The sequence below is a fragment of the Acyrthosiphon pisum genome, chromosome A1 (assembly GCF_005508785.2).
Source record: "Acyrthosiphon pisum isolate AL4f chromosome A1, pea_aphid_22Mar2018_4r6ur, whole genome shotgun sequence".
Lineage (NCBI taxonomy): Eukaryota > Metazoa > Arthropoda > Insecta > Hemiptera > Aphididae > Acyrthosiphon > Acyrthosiphon pisum.
Window position 1 is genome coordinate 137613812 of NC_042494.1, and position 21340 is coordinate 137635151.

The 21340-nt window shown below is 29.8% G+C and overlaps 1 protein-coding gene across 2 annotated transcripts in view; it reads right to left on the reverse strand.

The window, feature by feature from the left end:
• The window catches only part of LOC100167286 (SCY1-like protein 2), a 181351-nt gene extending 163865 nt beyond the window's left edge, over positions 1-17486 (reverse strand). The window contains exon 1 of one of the 2 annotated variants that reach the window (XM_029488421.1): positions 17148-17286. The gene's annotated coding sequence lies outside the window, so the exon portion shown is untranslated. Of the gene's footprint in view, positions 1-17147 lie in introns of both variants that reach the window. The other variant, XM_029488420.1, reaches the window with a different exon arrangement.
• Between the last annotated feature and the right edge of the window lie 3854 nt (positions 17487-21340).

Here is a 21340-nt window from a genome sequence, read left to right on the forward strand (position 1 = left end):
TGAAAATTATATGTTTAATAATTAATTTAAGACATTTACTTATGAAAGTAAATTCCAAAAAATTATATTTTAAAAAAAGTTATTACGTTTTAAATTAATTTACTCAAAAAATTATTTATATTTTAAAAAATTTAAAAATATAAGCTACTTGACTTCAATAAATGTTTTTACCATCAAATTGTTCTTATAATCAGATTTACAATATGATATATATACAATGAGTTTTCCAAAATAATTAAAATAATTTTTTTTTATTTTCAGTATTTTTTATATCATACGTGTTGTAGCGGAAGTGACTATAAATCTATACATATAAAACTGTCTGTCTGTCAGTCTGTCTGTGAGTGTGTGTACTTTATACATTCCCAAACGGGTGGACCGATGTTGATGAAATTTGGTACAAAGATAGATTAGACCACTGGGCAGAAGATAGGCTAATTTAAAAAGGTGGTCCAACCCCGGGAAGTGCTCAAACAGGGATTTTGAGATTACCTATGGACATTTTTGTTTATAAATGGTTGCCATGGGTTTTAAAACTATTATTATAATTATTATATTAGCTCACCATATGTTTTTGGTGTGTTTCGTAATATTAGTTTATTATTTTTTTAATACTGATTCATTCGTTTAACAATTATTTTGAATTAATTTGCATCAGATTTAACTGAAATTTCTGTGCAGTTATTTCCGAGAAAAAAACGAGTGATCGGTTCATAAAATATACAAAACTACATTAATATGATCCAAAATAAAGTGAATATTGTTGTAACAATATGACTTAGTACATTTCAACCGTTATATTATAAAATAAAATATATTATTCACATAGGCATTTTTAATGGGCAACCAAGTGCACGGGATCAGCTATAGTTATGTATAAAAAATAAATTTTAAATATGATTAGAACAAAAGTTATTAAATCTGTGAGGTCTTCCTGTTACATTCTGTATAATATATATATGATATCGTTATGTATGCTATGTATACTAGGTATGTAAATATTTTTCTTTTCCTTATCTTCCGTATATATTTTGAATTTTTTGTGTTGAAGTGTATTTCGATTTTATGTCTGTCTATACATTGGTAGGTACTCACATTAAATAGGTACTCTATGCCGTTGTGCACTATAAAGTAATATGAATAATAAAATTATGATAATGTATAATACCCTCGGGCTACTTATATTTCAAACTATATTTAAATATAAGAATTAAGACCACAGATCAGTTAATTCCAATGTGACCATATATTATGGAATGCAAAATTATAACGCAATATATAATATACACACACAAACGCACTAAACTATATCTACAGAACAACAGACATGCTCTACTGTCAATGTTTACCTATATGTTACACCGTCATAAATAAACTTACGAGCGCATCGCTTTTCCTTGACGTTTCGTTAAACCGATACTCGACGAAAGTAGAAAAGGAAATCATATTACAATAATCCGGTTCAAGTGTAAAACGAAAATCATTTTGTGCATGTCTCTTAGTTAAAATTTCAAGACACATCGTCCACATCTGCAGTATGCACTACGATGTATTTTTGTTGTTCACACAATTACCTAGGCCTGCATGGTTATAACAATTAATCGATCATACATATAATTAATCGGTATTATATCGGTGATTTTACAATATCTTAATATACCTACCGATTAATTGTTATTTCGATTAAATCAATTAATCCATAAAAAAAATAATCATTAATGTATTATTGATTGGTTTTTTAGATTCTGAGTGGAACGATGAATGTATTGATTTTACAATGATGTAGGTATGTTTTTTTTTATTTACTTATTTATTTTTTTTATTTTTTTTTTTGTATCTGTGTACATGATAAGTAGTCTAAATGATGCTTCGATTTTCAACTTCAGTATCTTGTTTGATGGGAAAGTGAATATTGTTGGTGGATTGGGGAGGTCAAAATTTAAAATTCCCAATAGTTTTCAAAAGCGCCAGGAAAAAAACATAACAATTAAGGAAAAACGGGAATTTTACACGAAATCTGTTTTCGAGAAAATTAAATTTGGTTTTTGGTGTAACTTTAAAACAAATGACCGTAGATACATGAAATTTTCACTGGTTGTTTATATTTTTATTTTTTATACATGATAAAATTTTCAAAATATTTTGATTGTTTTGAACTATTTAGGGACATTTTCAGTTTCCAATATTATTAGTTTTTTTTCTATGAATGTCAATAAAACTTTATTTGTTGAGTAAAAATACTTGAAAATTTAATACAAGGCTCCTACTATATTGTTACAATGACATTTGAAAATATTAAAAATCCTTAGTCATAGTTTTTTTTTATTAGCATTTAAAGTTTAAAAATTGACAAAATATGTAAAAATCACGAAAATTAGCAAATTATTTTGAGTTAAGAATTCGTAAAAAATTTCATGTATCTACAGTTATTCGTTTTTGAATTACAACAAAATAAGAAAATCGCTACATGAGAAATCGAGTGAATATCCAATGTTGTAAAATTTTGAATTTCAAACGCTCATAAAAATGTAATATGACTTTCCGGTAGACATTTCTTTTTTACAAAGGTAGATAATCGTATAAGCAATCTTTGTATTACATTTTAAAATCTTAGATTTAAAAAGAAAAATTTTTATGAATACCTTAACTCAAAATAATTTGCTAATTTTCGTGATTTTTACATATTTTGTAGAAAATCGATTTTGCGTAAAAATTTCGGTTTTTCCTTAATTTTTCTTTGGTTTTTCACGGCGCTTTTGAAAATTGCTGAGAATTTTAAATTTTGACCTCCTCAATGCACCAACAATATTCACTTTCATATCGAACAATATACTGAAATTGAAAATCGAAACATTATTTCGATTACTTATCGTGTACACAGACACAAAAATAAAACACACATCATTATAAAATCAATACATTCATCGCTTCGCTCAGAATATAAAATTGTAATTCTGACTATCCAATGTCCATTATATGGAGGGTTCCAGCTCCTAAAATATCCAAATTTTCGTACTACACACATAGTCAAATTTAAAATATTTCTAGATAAACACTTAAAACACTAGTATACTATAATATACCAACGTTCACTACTAAGAAGTAAGCAGATAATAATAAAAATAGCTACTCTCAATGACAATGAATAGTTTATAATAATAACTATAATAAGAGTATAAGGCGTAACAACACAAAATATTGTTTACTGTGTGTCTGTGTAGAATGTAGATAGTAATTAAAATGTGGTTTGGCAAAAAACCATTAAAATATAAAAAAAATGTGAAGATATAAAATTATACATAATATTATTATAAAGGTTTAATTAGAATAACACACTTATAAATTTCGTACTGCAAAAAGTGTGTCGTAGTATACATAATTTTAGGGACTAAAATTAGGTTACTTTCTGTCATGCGCTTACACTTATTATATAGGTAGATACATGTTTATTGGGTTCTTCGAACACCCGGGTAAACGATTCTTCATCTTGTACCCACTATAGGATTAACCAAATTCACTTCTTCGTTTATTTCACTGTCAAACATATTATTACTATAGGTATATATATGTATTTTAGATCCTGAGCGGAGCGAGAAGCTAGTGGTTTTACAGTGGTGTTTATTTGTTTTTTTATTATCCTCTATACGAAAATTCTACCGATTTCAAAATATAGTACCTTATATTTTAGCGAATTGGACCAATATGGTACTTATTAGAGAGGTTTCTCAGTAGTTATTAAATGCCACGGGAAAATTTACCAACAAAATACGAAAAACCGCTAAAAATGGGATTTTAATTTCCAACGCTTTGTGTATCACCATAGAAACGAATACAAAATTATAATATTATAATATTAATTCAACTTACAGGATATAATATATAATAATGATATAAAATATCCAGACTGACAAACCGTCTCCGCTCAGAATCGTTTTTCTTATACAATGATATTGTATCATTGAATTCAAGTTTAATACAATTAATTATACATTGACCCACTCGTAACCTACTGTACAGCTGAGCGACATTCACTTACCCACTTTTTAAACTTTAAAATTACAGTATGCGCATTAACATAATACCATTTATGCATTGCATTTAATATGTTTATGGTTTATTTCTACACTTATTAATAATAAACCACATATGATAATATACTAACACGCAAAATCCATGTGCGACCTACCTCACGATCGTTTAGAATAATAAAATGTGTGAAAGTGAGCGCATTTCAATATTGTATTTACTTTATAATTGACGTATTATGTCAACGTAATATAACGATAAACGGTAAACAAATTGAATTGGGATAAAATATGTCGTTGTAATACGACCGAGCATCGAAGTCAACCCCCGAAAATACTTCACTGTAGGTACACATCTGCAACTCCATATTATATTGAACGATGCCTAATACGATCAAGGAAAGTGTTGTAAAACACATTCGCCTAATGTACTTAATATATTATGCAAATATTGTACAGTTCCTATAGTAGAATTATCTAACGCGCACATTTTATAGAATAATACAATAAATGAATAAACCATTAAATGACACCAGGATGCATACACACTTGTGCACTCCCGTGATAGTTTATCGACCATCATAATATCGTATTACGTGCCCACACATACACACAAACACACACACACGCACACATTCACACTAATTTTTCGTACTGTTTAATTACATGACGTGTAGCATAGTGGCAGTTTAGGTCGTAGAATCTCTTCCTTTTAGAAATTCCACGGTGCCCCTGACACAGTTAAGATGGATCATCGACCTCATTTTACCCACTATGTTCTACGTTACTATTCTCCAAGGATGGGCATTAACGAGTTAAAAAGTTAAAGTTAAGTTAATAAGTTAATTTTATATTAACTTTTTAACTTAAGCAGTTAATTTTGGCTTTTCATTAACTTAACTGTTATCTTACTAAATTTCTTTTTTAATTAACGTGAAATTAACGAGTTAATTTTTCATTTCAAGCAGTAAGTTAAGTTAATTTATTTTGTTTTTAATTTTATCATATATTTCACTACTTCAGTCTATTTCATTTTCATGTCAAAAAATATTTATCGTGAATTGTTTAAAGTAAAAAATGTATATAATTCGAATCTAACTAATATGGAAACACTGTATAAAACACTATATACTATAATTTAGTTTTGGGTTGGAAAAAAATTAAGTACGTTAGCGTTGTATAAACAAATTAACTTTTTTTTAACTTAATAAAAAGTTAACAAAAAGTGTGTATTAACTTTTAACTTTTTGTTATTGGTGCACATTAACTTAACTTAACTGAGTTAAAAAAAATCATTCACTAGCCCAGCCTTGTTATTCTCCACAATATTTCTTGCATAATAATATTATTATTATAGTCATCGCACTGCTCTTTTTTCGTATTTTTATTCAACTACCAAACCTACACAATATTATATTTAGACTTGGAAACTTCTTGTCTTTTCGAAAGTTATATGACTTTATCTGTGTTAGTTACTATTTAGATAAACCTACTATACATACATTGCTTTAAAATCCAACGGTGGCCAAGACGTTCGATTTAGTGTAAAAGTTGCTTAAAAGTTTTATTTGTAAATTGTTGTAAGTAATAGTGTAAATTGTTAAATGTTAAATAAAAGTAAGGTTTTTCCTTGGCAATCGACGGTACGCATGCAACCGTAGACAGTAACAAAAACAAAACCCTGGTCAAGTATCGCCGCAGATCACGCACTTCAAGTACCAGCTTTTTGGCCAACAAAACCTGAGCTGTGGTTTAAACAAATTAAATAATAGATATATTAGTATATTTCTACACTGAGTACAGCAGACGCGAGTAAACTTCATCGTGTTTAATTGACAATTGAAAGTTAGTTGTTAGCAACGTAGTTTTTAATCCTCCGGCGGCCAATTTGTACGGGGTGCAGAAATAAAAATAGGCTAACCGAGCAATGTTTAGAGTCAGGGTAGTAATTTTGTTAAAAAAAAATACATAATATTACTTTGTTTCAAAATTAATCAAAACATGAACGATATAACAGATCGCGTTTTCGTTGCTACTACAGATAATTTTGAATTTTTTTCCAACTGTGAGCTGAGCTGATATCGTGTTTATTTGTGGTATAAAATTTGTCGGTATAATTACAAATACAAGAACAATGATGCAAAATGTATGTCTCCTGGTATTTTTTGAAATATAATTGAAAAAGAAAACGGCTTACTCAATAGATAGACAACATTAGAGTTTTTTTTTATTTTGGGATTATATTTCACGGTGAAGGAAGGCTTAGGCGTAACACGACAGAATTGGTTTTTCAAATATACCATTCGGCTCTCTAACGAATTTTTCACACCATTTTCTACTTTGTTTGTGGCTTGATTAAAAAAAAAAAAAACAATGGAAAAAATTTTACCAGTAGGTACTTAAAAAAATGTGGTTTGTTAAAATCAAATTGATGTTCAGTATGTTTGTATATATTATATTAAATAATGGGTCTAGAGCATGTTATATCCGCGTTAGAGCCAGTTAGATACAAAATACGCATGATTGGTAAATAGAAGAAAAGTTGTCTCACCAATGGATAGATTAAAGCATTGTCTTACTGTACCCGAACATAAAGCATAACAAAGACAACCAAATCAACAACAACCGTCAATAATAAGGCAAAAAGAACAAGGCAACCAGCCATGTTTGAACCAACACTGTATTAATAAACACTGTCTTAACACCATAGCTAGGTCTAGACGAATTAGTTCGGTTCAATTTGCGTTTTCCCCGGAAGGGAAGTACTGTGGAGACTTAAATATTATATTATTATTTTTTTTATGATTATATTATTATGTGATTGTTATTAAATTTGTAAATCGTAAAGTTGTTTGTTATGTATATTATGTGAAATATTTTTTTATTTATCTGCGTTGTTGTGTAGTGTTCAACGAGGTCGGTAAATTATCAATTTTAATATTTATCAGCTATATCTTATTATTATGTTGATATTTGTACGTTTTAATTTGTTATTTTGTAGCGTACTTAATCTATAACAACAGAGGTATTCAAACTGTGCGTCACAGCTCGTAGGGGCGTCACGAAAGTTGTCAAAGGGGGCCGCGTTAAAGTAACGGAAACCCAAATTAATGTAGGTCAAGTTTAATTAATATAAATATTAATTATAATCATTACAGCGATTATGAAAACGATGATGAATCATATTACCCGAATATAATATTTTGAAGTTTTATTTCTAGTACTAAAGTCATTGTTATTATCACCCATATTGGTTATAATATTGTATCCGTATTGATTCAATTTTTTCATAATAATATTTTGTATATTATAGACTCTATATCCATCCTTTCGTTTTCCGAATATACGTTGTTGTGCACTTGAATGTAAAACAAGTATGTACATTAATATAGTTGTAAAGTTTAACTAAATGCGTCACTCATTTAACTACCTATCTCTATTGTTGAAGAACACAATATGTTAAATAATATCTATATATATAAAAATAGAGCGTGAAAAATGTACGTTAGTTCATCAATCTAGAACAGCTGGTCCATTTGGCTCAATTTTTTTTTAAGATGTTCGCAATTGCCAGGAAAAAGTTTTTACGAAAGAAAATTTTAGGAAAATCAACAGGAAAAGTAGGAAATCTGGATGTAAAAAATACAACTGTGGCGCAACAGTGTATTATATATTATTGGTTGCTATTGGTTAATTGGGCAGGTTTGTTGATTTGTAATATTATTTTTTGTCAATATATATATATATACCAGCTGATCCCGTGCACTTCGTTGCCCGTTAAATGTATCAACTCTATATGACACAAACTTTGTTCAATTCGTTATTTAATGTTCAGTGTATGGTGTTCAAAATATCTATTGCCCGGAATAAAAATTCTGATTTGCAGCAGTTTATTATCAGGTAGGCAATGTACCTGCGGTAGATTGCGGACCCCCGCATGATGTTTGTACATAAGTGTATGATTTAACTCTAAAGTATCAAATTTATACCAAGTTTGTCGTTTTTACTTAATTTAACCTACAGTGGATTAATATGATAAATGTATACAAAATTCTATCCTAACCTAATCGTACTAAATCCGATGAATAAAAAAAACAAATATAACCTTTTGTAAATTAACCCATCTTCTTCCCAGAGGTCTAATATACCCACAAATATTAATTTATATATATAGATATCTATATATATATAAATGGAGACAAAAATGTATAACATTGCATCAGTTGAGAACGGCTGTGCCGATTAATTTGATTTTTTTTTTAATTGATAGAGAGTGTCGGGGAGCGGGTTTATAGCATAAATTATGGACCTAACTCCTGTGTCCAGAATATTTAGAGACAAAAACTGAGTTACGCCAGTAGCGCCCTCTAGCAGATAAAAATAAAATATTATATAATATAATTAATAATAATATAAATATCGATAATAGCAGAGCTTGAAATCGGTTTTTACGAAATAAAATTTTAAGAAAATCCACCGAAAAGGTAGGAAATCTCAAATCTGTATGTCAAAAATACAACAGTGACGCAACAGTGCATTATATTATATTGGTTGCTATTGGTTAATCGGGCATGTTTGTTGATTTCATATAATATAAAAATGAATCGCAAAATGTGTTGCTAAGCGCAATAATTCTACTGTACGTGTGTTGTGACTGAACTCCTTCTAAATGGTTAGGCCGATTTGAATGAATTTTTTTGTATGCGTTTGCGTTTATTCATCTGATTTTAGTACGGTTAGGTTAATATAGGATTTTGTATTAATTGATTATATCAATCCACTATAGGTAGAATACGACAAACTTGGTACAACTTTGATACTTTAGAGTTAAATCATACACTAACGTACATACAGCACGGGGTTCCTACCTGGTAATGTACTGCTGCGAATCAGAATTTTTATCCCGGGCAACGGAAAAGTTAAGATCAATTTTAAAACCATACACAGAATATTAAATAACGAATTGAACAAAGTTTGAGGCGCATAAATTGGTACACTTAATGGGCAACGAAGTGCACGGGTTCAGCTAGTTATATATATTTTATCTAACTATATAAATACACTGACTATAACTATACAGAGTTTAGCCCGTATAGAGATTTTCGTTTCACATTTTTATAGTTAGATATTGTATTATAACTAGCTGACCTGTCACAGCTTCGCTCGTGATTGGATATTTATCTTGCCTTCGGATGATGACATGTATAATTTTTATTCAAATATTATCGTTTAATTTGATCGGCAAGTAAATATACCAAACGGTTAATGAAAACGTATTGAAATGTTTCTAGCGATATTAATGATAAATATATTTTTATTAAAAATGGGCGATCCCGTTCACTTCGTTGCCCGTTAAATGTACCAACTATATATGACTCAAACTTTGTTCAATTCGTTATTTAATATTCGGTGTATGTCATTCAAAACTTAACTTAACTTTTCCGTTAAACAGAATAAAAATTCTGATTCACAGCAGTATATTATCAGGTAGGCAATCTACCTGCGGTAGATCGCGGATCCCTTGCTGATTGTACGTAAGTGTATGATTTAGCTCTAGAGTATCAAAGTTATTCGAAGTTTGTCGTTTTTACTTAATTCCACCTACGGTGGATTAATGTAATCAATTAATACATCCTAACCTAACTTAACCGAACTAAAATCCGATAAAAAAAAAACCAAATTTAACCCTTTTTAAATAAATCTATCTTCTTCCCAGAGGTCTAATCTACACAAAAACGTACATTTATATAGCTATATACCTATAGCTGTCCCACCCGGCATTGCCCTGGTAAAATTCACCTTAGGTGAAATACATTGGCAATATTATAACTTATACGTATAAGTTCAATAGCTCAAAAACGCATTAATTGTAAATATATTATAGCTGATCCAGTGCACTCCGTTGCCCGTTAAATGTACCAACTCTATATATGACTCGAACTTTGTTCAATTCGTTATTTAATATTCGGTGTATGGTGTTCAAAACTTATCTTAGCTCCTCCGTTTTCCGGAATAAAAATTCTGATTCACAGCAGTATATTATCAGCTAGGCAATCTACCTGCGGTAAATCGCGGATCCCGTGCTGTTTGTACGTAAGTGTATGATTTAACTCTAGAGTATCAAAGACCAAAGTTATACCAAGTTTATCGTTTTTCCTTAATTCCACCTGCGGCGGATTAATATAATCATTTAATACAAAATCCTAACCCAATCGTACTAAAATCTGATTAATAAAAAAAAATTTAACCCTTTTTAAATTAGTCTATCTTTTACCCAGAGGTCTAATCTACACACAAACATTCAATTTTTTATACATATAAAAAGAAGAATGGACTGAGGAATGGTCAAACAACCAATATTGGCCGCGTCTCCTTCAGTAGCGATGGCGTTACGCAAGTGGATGTACTCGTCTGATCGTAACTTTGACTGATTGAAACGAATGAGATTGAGACGCTCCATTAACATTCAAATTAAAACAAAATAATAATAAATAAATATTATTCTCAACTACTATAACCCATAGCAACCATTAATAAACAAAAATGTCTACCATAAATCTTAAAATTCCTGTTTTAGCACCTACCGGGGGTGATCAATTCCCTTATTAAATTAGCCTAAAACCTTCTCTGTGATATCCTCTTAAATTTAAAAAAAACTGCACGACAATTGAATAAGTAGTTTCGGAGTTTATCCCGAACAAAAAAAAGCGACTGCTTTTTATACAGTAGTATAGATGTAGATATAGATTTATATTTAAAAAGTAAAGCTTTGATTCTTTATGATTAAATCATACACTTACGTACAGACAGCACGGGGTTCGCGATCTACCGCATGTAGATTGTCTATACCTGATAATATAGTGCTGTGAATCAGAATTTTTATTCCGGGTAGCTAAAAAGTTAAGATAAATTTTGAGCACCATACACCGAATTGAAAAAAGTTTGAGTCACATAGAGTTGGTATACATTTAACGGGCATCGAAGTGCACGGTATCAGCTAGCTTACCTATAATGTTATTAAACATACACAGACTTACGGTTTCTTTAGTAATTGTAGTTCTGTCTACAAAATATTATAACATTTTAATGAAAAATGGATTGTACAGAAAAATAAAACACCTATAATAATTGAGCGTAAATTAAAATAATATTGAAATAATGAAATAAAATATAATGAAATATTATTTTAACCACTTTACAAGGATTTTATCAATTGAATAATTAATTGATTTTGTTCAAGTGGAAAGCCGATAAAACGTGTATAATAAATAATATTATTATTATGCCTAATATTATTTAGGTACCTCCATATTTAAGGGTGATCTCAAAGTTGAGCAACGAGTGGATGAAAATGTTTATTTTTGTTGGTTGCCGAAGTTTTTATTTTAAAAACTTCGCTTTATATAGTTGGTAAGTTAAATTATTTGGTTTCTTTCATAGTGATTACTCAACCCGAACGTTTGCTTAACACTGCTCCGACGACTTGAAACTTTTTGAATATAAATAATAATTTGTCTTTCCGTCGGAGAGAGAGGCGCCCGCGCGCACACACACACCACAAACACACCACGCACATACATTAACCAAAGGCGCAAGTCACACAGTCACATGACTATGATAATTAATTATGTAAAATACGCCTAATATTTGAAATAACCTACAATGAAATGAATCCTTATATTGTGTTTGATAGCAAGAAATACGTTGTGCAGGACACAGAAAAGTTTAGAGCACGCGCATTACGTCCCGAACAAAGGATACACATCAATAGTAGAGGCGATGCCATAACCAACATTCGCAAATTATAATTATTGAACGAAATCCACAGCTTCACAGTATCATGTAGTAAAATCTCTATACACATAGAATATTACTTAGTAATGTACATTTTCATGTGATCAACATTTTTTGCTGTGAACATTTTCCAAAAGTTGAAAATTATGAAAATGTTATAATTTCTTATCAAATAAATCCCTTGATATTATATAGTTATTAATTTATAATATATTATTCAACCTACATAATTATATTTAAAACTGCATACTTGCAGTATTACCATTTATCCATTTTAATAGATAGGCACCTACAATTAATCATAATATAGGAAATCCAAAATCCAAATTAATTTATCTCGGTAATAAATTTGCATTTTTACTTCAGTATAAATGTTGAGTGTATAATATAAACGTTTTCCTAGATTTAATGATTTTTCTTTTTTTTTGAATTTTTTGATATTTTCTGATATGTATTGTTTGAGTTATTTCCACAATTTTAAACAATCTGCTTTCCGTGAGTAAATATTAGTTATAACAAATTACATTTTATCTAGGTTTACAATATACCATAAGTTAGAACTATTTGACTTGTTTAGATATGTCTTATTTAACCTGTGAGTATATTTTAATTTTAGTTCATGTTCAGATTCATTTAACTACAGACATAACAAACTTCCAACCACAAAAAAAATAATTATGTTATGAAAAATACATAAAATATCAGATTTTCAATGTTTTCAAAAAAAGTTGAACATTTTCAGAAAATTTCAATAAAAAAAAAAATGTTAAGTTTTCATCTCTAATATCACTAATCAAATGAGAACTTGCCTTACGAAAGGATCTGTAGGATTTAACAACCGCGGCACATGTACGCACTGTCATTTCGTTAATTTAAGACAGTTCACTAAACCAGTTTTAAATTCAATCATCATAATACATAATAATATTTACCTTGAACTTTTATAGCACACTCACAACCCTTACAACTAGCCTAAATTATAGTCTCTCCCAGCTATCCATTGCCATATTAATTCCCGTATTTTATTATATTATAGTAGGTAGGACGTAAGTATTTTACCTATTTATGACGTGTGTCAATTTATGTAGTTTGCGCAATGATGCGTTTTGCCGTCAGCATGAAAATAAAAATAAAATCGTTTTAATAGCGTGACAAATGCATACGAAAGTAATAGAGATGACATATATTTTATTTGTTGAAGCTCACAATGTGATAAACGCAACCTCGTTGTCAGTGGGTTAACGATGAACTGCATTAACGTCATTAACGTCATCGCATTGTATTGGAAATTTAATATTGTATAGATGCCTACCTTATAATAATATAATCAATAATCATTATAATTGTATTATATTGTTTACACTTCATATTATAAGTTATAACTAGGGCAGAGAAGTTATAGGAAGTAAAATTGGAAAAATATATTTGCATGCAAATATGCACATAAAAAATTGAAAATATGCATTCAAATTCATTAAATATGCAAGATAATATGCACAAAAAAAAATTGAATTATATTATAGTAAAATAAAAAAATTAGATATAAAAGAAATATAAAAATCATTGTATTGCACAATTCATTTTGTTTTAAATATTTTCTACGTCGAATGATCGCCGATTGTTAGTATGGTTTTCTTCAATCTCGAATTTTGGATTTATCCTTAAAATAAATATTAAATATATTAATACAAAAATAGTTTTAATAACATTTTTCTCTCACCTGATAAATTATTGCATTGCACAACTAATGTTTTATTAATATTTTTCACGTCGAATGATCGCCGATTGTCGGCCAATATGGTTTTATACCGAGAAAAACTTCTTTCGACGTCTGTTGATGTTACTGGTGCATATTTATAAAATGTTAAATCATTTCCTGTTAGGTCTTCTGGTAAACCATCCATCGATGAACTTTCTCCATTCAAAATTTTTAAAATTTTTAATATTATTGCAAACCCAGAGTTTTTTTCTAAAAACTAGAATAGTTTCCATTATAGTACAGAAGGTGGGCAACTGGCGGCCCGCATCCGGCCCGAGAACCTTTTTTATCTTACTATAGAATGACGGTTTAGAATTTTTTTGCTCTCTATATGGCCCGCTAGATTTTAATTTTCTAAGTTTTTATGTAGAATATGCATGAAATATGCACAAAATAACGAAATATGCAACTTTCTTTTAAATCTTTAAAATATGCAAAAAAAAATTTTAGATTTCAACTGGGGGGCCTATGATTTATATTTATATCTTGGTTCGCTATAAAATAGAGGCCCAGAATAAAACATGCAAATCCTATAACTTCTCTGCCTTAGTTATAACCATACAATTAATGTACAGTGTCATTTCTATTTTGTTGTTTACGAAAATATGTATGGCCAAAAAGTGAGGTAATAAACTATAAATTACGTATAAGTACATAATTCAATTTTATATTCAGAAACAGAATGTTTGCATGATAGATATGACGCATAAAATATATCAAAAATGTATCTAAAGTTTTTTTTTTCATATATATAATACTGTTACCGTTTCGATAAGATGAATCATGATTCGCTATACTACTCACCTCAATTAAACTTTAATTGCTTATGAACAAACAAATATATAAACTTTCAATCAATTCGGTGGATTATAATTATACATTTTTTAGGTAACTACAATTATTACACCAACGATTTCCATAATTATTTTCATTATATTCATATAATCTATAATAATTGTGTATAATGTATATAAATATAATATAATATTACATAATATGTGTGGTGAATTATCGACTGTTTGTGTAATTATTACAATTGCGTTATGTGAGTAATAAACTGAAAACGAAATAATATGTACCAACTACTAATGGTATTAATCGATAGTAAAAAATCTCACCAAAAGTGTTCGTCATTGCTTAGAAAGGTACTGTTACTATACCTACGACTACCACAAGGTGTATGTTCTATACTTCTATGAAGTAAACAACTGACACTTTTCATAACCTCTATACTGATACAATAGTCTGTGAAACGTAAATAGAATCTTAGTATACTAAGTCTTAAAATTTCCAAAAATCAGAATTTGAATAAACTCGTTATTAAGAGAAGATAAAGGCAAGTATACTTGGTCAAGAGAACACTGTACAATTCCATTTATCAACGTTAAAAAAAAATCTGCTGTAGCCAAAATAGTGTTGTATTTAACAATACGATGTACCAACAAATATTTCAATGAAATACTATGAGAATAATGTGTTTTCCAATAAATAGACAAAAAATATAGGATGTATTAACAAAATCCTTTCAAATTCCAAAACTGTTTATCACGAATTTTAAAGATTAGGTTACGTTAATTTTATTTCAGTGCTACTGCAGAAAGTAAAATAAGTATCAATTTTATTTTGTTATGATAGCTAATGCTTATACATTTGAATATTATGTTATACCAATATAAATAAACATTAAACATAATATTAAATAGGTATAATAATACGTCGCTTATGAGGGAACGCCGTCTATCTCAGTCATTGCCGCTTTACAGGAGACCAATAAAATCAATTTATGTGCATTATATTTCGTCTATTATAACTAATTAGTTGACAAAAGTTTTGTCAGTTCTTTCTGTTACACTCTGTATATATAATATAGATAAATTGTATTTGTACACCAGTTCATCATAGGTATAATAGGTTGTGACCAATTTACGTTTCTAGATACATCTGGGAATTCGTTAGTAGATCTCATCAATAAAAAGAAAAATAACAGAAGCAACTATAAGATAATAGGTATACAATATGCAAACAGATGTTTTAGAAAAATGAACGTTCAAGCGCACCTGCGATTAAAAAATACATCCTTTTTAATTAACTGTATTGTATTGGTGTTATATTACATATAGCCATAGTCAAGGCTGGGCATTAACGAGTTAAAAAGTTAAAGTTAAGTTAAAAAGTTAAGTTACTTTTAACTAAGTTACTTTTTTTTTAAGAAGTAACTTCTATCTTAACGAATTACTTTTTTTTTAAAGTAACTTATAACTTAACTCGTCAATTCATTTTATAATCACGTTAAATTATATACTTTTATAATTAATTTGATTATTAATATTTAGTTCATAGTTGGTAATAACAAAGTAAAATTTAAAAGTTTTACCATCACTTTGGAAAACTTTTAGGTAAAAAAATAAAATATACAAATAATTTAATTATTTTGTTTGATTTCATAATATATAAGTACTTACAACAAAATACATTTTTTTAAGATATAAAAACCTACATTATAATATTATGTTATTTGTAGATCTTTAACATGAGGTGTAAATGGTGTAATTATAAGTTTCATATGAAAAAAAAAAGTAAATTATTTTTAACTAAGTTAAGTTACTTATTTTTTCCAACTAACTTGTAACTTTAACAAGTTAAATAAAAAAGGAAAGTAACTTTTAACTTTAAACTTAACTTACATTTTTCCATATTAACTTAACTTAACGAGTTAAAAAAAATAGTTAACTTGCCCAGCCTTGGCCATAGTGAATATAAACTATGTTAAAATTACAATAATCTATTAATGAACGCTTTGAACGGTTTATGATATAAAGCTCACGTCTTGTTCGAATTAAGTCTCTTCTCGTCAATGTGATTAATCTAATAACCAACATAGGTTATCATGGTCAAGAGGAGGGGGCAGTTTTACACCATTCGATAACTATAAAATTGGTCACCAACGATGTGTTATTTTATATAGTTTTGTCTTAACTACTACCCAAAAATTATCAGTTAACGATTCAAAAGTGTTTGTTTACACTTGAGTGCAACGTGTTATATACATGTGCCCTGTTAATTTGATATAAATGGTGTCAATGCTATCAATGGTGGTACTATTCAAAAAGTTTATCCTTTATAATAAATATATATGTGCACAAACGATGTGCATTGTACATCACTCGTTTTTGATCGCTTCCAGCCGAATTGAGATTAGGTACCTATACCGAAAAAGTCGTCTCATAAAATACGTTTATTTAACGGTATTATTTTATACATACATATTTGAAAATTTTACTTGGTGAACTGGCGAATCGTGTTTTATAATTTTTGAGATTTTTCCGTACACGATTTATTACAATATAATATATGGTTTATAATATTGTGTAAGGAAATATTATTTTATTATTGCCCATGTACCTACCTATTATGTTGTATAAAAACACGATGTCCTCGGTGTTAAACTGTCGGGGGACAATGACCACGGTAGTGGATTACAATATTATAATATAATATTATTACCCACGAATATACGTTTAATATCGCGCGGTAGGCGCGTATAGTGTAATACTTGTTGGACCACTCACCTGTTGCTGGGCCAAGCGAAGAGCGTGACGATCGGAGCGGACGAGAGCACGCACGCTCGCAGGCGACGGAAAAGTACGAGAACACGGCTAGACCAGCGGGAGCACGAGCGAGCGGGCAACTGACGGAGGGCGAGCGAACCTATATGATATAGACTGCAGACAGTGCACGCCGTGAGGGGGGTGGGGAGGGTTAGCAAACGATATATTGCAGAGACCGACCGAAGGGATTCGATCTAGGGGGACGCGCGTGTTCCCGTTCCGGCGTTCAACCGGTGACTGACTGGCGATTACGATGCGGCGCGAACACCACCGCGGTTCAAGGGCTGGCTGGTTGGCTGGCGGGCGGGACTGTCGGCCGGCCGACCGGCTGGCTGGCTGGCTGGCGGCCGTTGCGCGCGCCTAATTCCTGTGTACCGACAACAAGTTGACCTGTGGCGCTGGTTGCGGCGCCGGGCGAAAGTCCTCCGACGGATTTTTGTATTTCATCCCTCTGTTGCTCCACACCCTCCGGTTAGACTACCGTCTCTTCCCGACACCATCACCACCACCAAGCCGTTCCCCGCCCCGCTCCAAACTCACCACCCTTTCTGTGGTTCGCCATTACCCACCTATCGTGCACACGTTCCTTTTTATATACATATATATAATGCGTACTGTCGTAGAGCTACCCTCTCTCTCACACTCTTTTCCCGTCATCGTTCACCTGGCCGAGAGAGACGCGTTAATCAATATACGATCCTACCCTCACCTCCATCCCTACGTCGTCTTACTGCGGTCCCATAACAATCGAAAACTACCTTTATTATTATTGTTATTATTAGAGGTAGGTAGGTACTGTGTTTTCTTTATTTTCTTCCCCCTTTTCCCGGACAGTTTGCATCACAAATTGAAAATGATTTGTTCCGTAGGTACCACATATTTTATGTGATTTATTTTGATTTTTTTGAAAATATTGTTTTTAGTGTCAAAAATGAGTATAACACTTGTGCGCGTATTCATCACGGTCAATATAACTATTATAAATTAATATCGCGTGCACAATATTATCAAATATCTCTAGAAATGTCCGGCATTTTGAAGCAATAATGTTCACGGTCGATAATCGGTAGTAATGTTTACTGTATACGCTATTATTATATATTATAGATTTCACTTGTTGAACTTCTCGAAAAGTGGAGTTATACGAAATACGTTTGAATTAATTATCAGATTTCACAATAATCGTTCTACTACTCGTGTGGTAATGTGGTATATTATCTTCGTTTTCGTCGATACATACGAAGAGTCGTTATGTGTAGACCGATTAATGTCGTGTATGTCGAATACGGCGAATCATTATTTCATAAGGTCACGTGCACGAAACTCTCGCAACTCAGGGTAAAGTATCCAATTCACATCGAGTAATAAACAATTTTATCTAACTAGTTAAGACCGACTACACTATACATACAGTATACACCCAAACGCCTTGGAGAAATATCAATTGAAAAAGTATTTTATAGACTTTTTTTCTCATAAAATTAAATTATGGCATATTTGCACTTATTATTATTATTATTGATATAGAAGTACTTTAGATTGTATTCGAATCTTTGAATAAAACATATTTAACTTAGTAGTGCATGTAAAAATCAGGAATGTAAAAACCTGAATTGTTATACATTGGGGATTTAATATTTAAAAATCCGTAAGACTCTGACGGTTCAAATCTACAGCATTTAAACCGGAAATTTTTAATTTTGAAATCTATAAAAACCTAGACAGTGAACAACTGGACCGTAATTTATTGTTTTGAACTGTAAATTTCTGCTGTTAACAGTTGACACGTTTGTAATGTTAAAATCCGTAAAAATGCGTTAAAATTGTAAATTTTTATACCCTTAAAAATGTTGTGTTGTGTTATAAATTTTTAGTATACAGAAGTATACGTCTTGTACTCCAGCAATTTTTTACTATAGTGTCTATATCTTGGAATACTTTATGAAATCATACATTTAATGTGTTATTAGTTGAGCACGGATTAAAATAAACATTATATTTTGAACATAATAAGATTACTGATAATACGTTGCTATGTACACTGTCGTGCCAGTATTAAAACAAGTGATCGTTGGTGATATTTCTTGTATATTATCAACTGCCTTTTAATAATTATAAAGATTATGAGTATTTAATGAGCATAGATTGCCTACCTATAGGTGACTAAGTTTCACTTACTATTAATTCTCATCATCGTGTTCGAAATTTACCGAAGGTGGATTGTATACCTGACATATACTAGCTGCTTGCGTATGTCTGCAATCCGACGTATTCGGATTATATACCCGAGTTACGAAGTTGCACGTAAATCGATTTTCACTTGAGGTGTTTGACTTGCTAGACACTCAAACATGTTTTAGACTTAAGTATACGACGGCATAAAGCACTCGATCCGCCTTAGGAATATGGGTATATATTTTTTTAAACTAAACTATGGCATGGACAACGCTGGGCGGAACAGATCCTTAATTATAAAAGAAAAGAAAAAAGGCAAAAATTATGCATATATTATTCAAATTCCGATTTCTGGATTAATTAAATAGACTGGAAGACCAAATATTGGAATCTTTGAGATTTTTCGTACCACTTACATCATTCGATCCTGTGACAATAATCTATGTTTCAAATAGGAACTATGCTTTTTAATTTTGAATAATTAAGTAGATGTTTTGTTGATAATTTTGATGTACTTATCAAAATCAAAATTTGAGTGAGTAGTTTTTGGGTTGCAGGTATACCTTTGTGTACCAAGGGTAATATGTCTATGTGTTAAATAAAAATGGGGCCCACATACATTTTTTGCAGTAAAAAATAAGGAGTTCTGGTTTGAAAAATAGATGTTTGTATCACTACAGAACACTATATATTAGAAATATTAGAAATGTTAAAATATAATCTTTAATAGGTATACAGTATACTTAATAACTCTAAAAATAAGAATTTAAATAAAACATGTACTATTTAAAGAGAAGTATAGGAGTCAACATGCTTAAAAAATCTCCTTGTATTATACCTATAATATTAGTATTTTATAGTAGGCAAGTACTTACTATTATTAAAATACGCTACAGGTTGAATTATATTCCCAGAAAAATCGCGTTTAATTTAGTATAATATGAGTTACTATAATTGTATAATATATTTATAATTATAATCAATTTAATAGGTATACATAATAATATAACATAATATAATATTGTGTTATACAATTTAATTTATATTTATCTTAAAATTATTTAACAAAATATTTAAAATCAATTATTTTTTAGTTTCAAAAATGTCCTTAAGAAACTCGCCGTAATGTTTTTCCTGAATATTATATTCACAGAATGCTTCAACAGTAACTGTGGCATCTTCTGCAACATTAATTAGTATTAGATTATGTACGGTAACATGGACCATGGTTACTAAATATACTATTGACTATATTCAAATTATAAACTATAATACACACATACCTTCATTGATATATAATATGTATTTTTTCGCCACATCTGTAAAAATAAATCATTTTGTGTAATTTTCCTATTGTTTTTTTATGTATGTACAGTATTTTTTTATCTTATTTAGATAAATAAAACTGCTCTCTGATTATCTGTAGATAATTAGATATTATTTTCCATTAATTTCACTTGATTTTTTTCCGCTTTTCTATATAACTTTAAATACTTATTTGAAATTTAAACAACAATTTATTAATTTAATCTATACTGTATTTTTATATTATAATTTATAAAGTTTTAAAATGTGTTTTTTTATCTAGATAAAAAGGAGGTTATCTTATCTTTTTCTAGATACATTTTTCATTCAATTATCTTTTATCTTATCTAGATATATTTTCAACGCATTATAATATGTTATCTGATAATTTTAATGTTATCTATGGATAACTGCTTTTTAGTAATCACGCATCAATAAAATTATAATAAAAAAATATAAATAATAATTGCGTTTCTATATTTCAACAACAAATTATAAACATAAATATTTATTTTTATAATATTTCAAGGTAACTATTACAAGGATTTGATTAGTGCTTATTTCACGTACGTGTCTCCAGCCCCTCCCCCCCACATTAGAATTTTCCAATTTTTTTCTGGCAAATAATTAGCATGCAATTAGCATGTATTTGCATGCTAAATTTTGTAATTTGC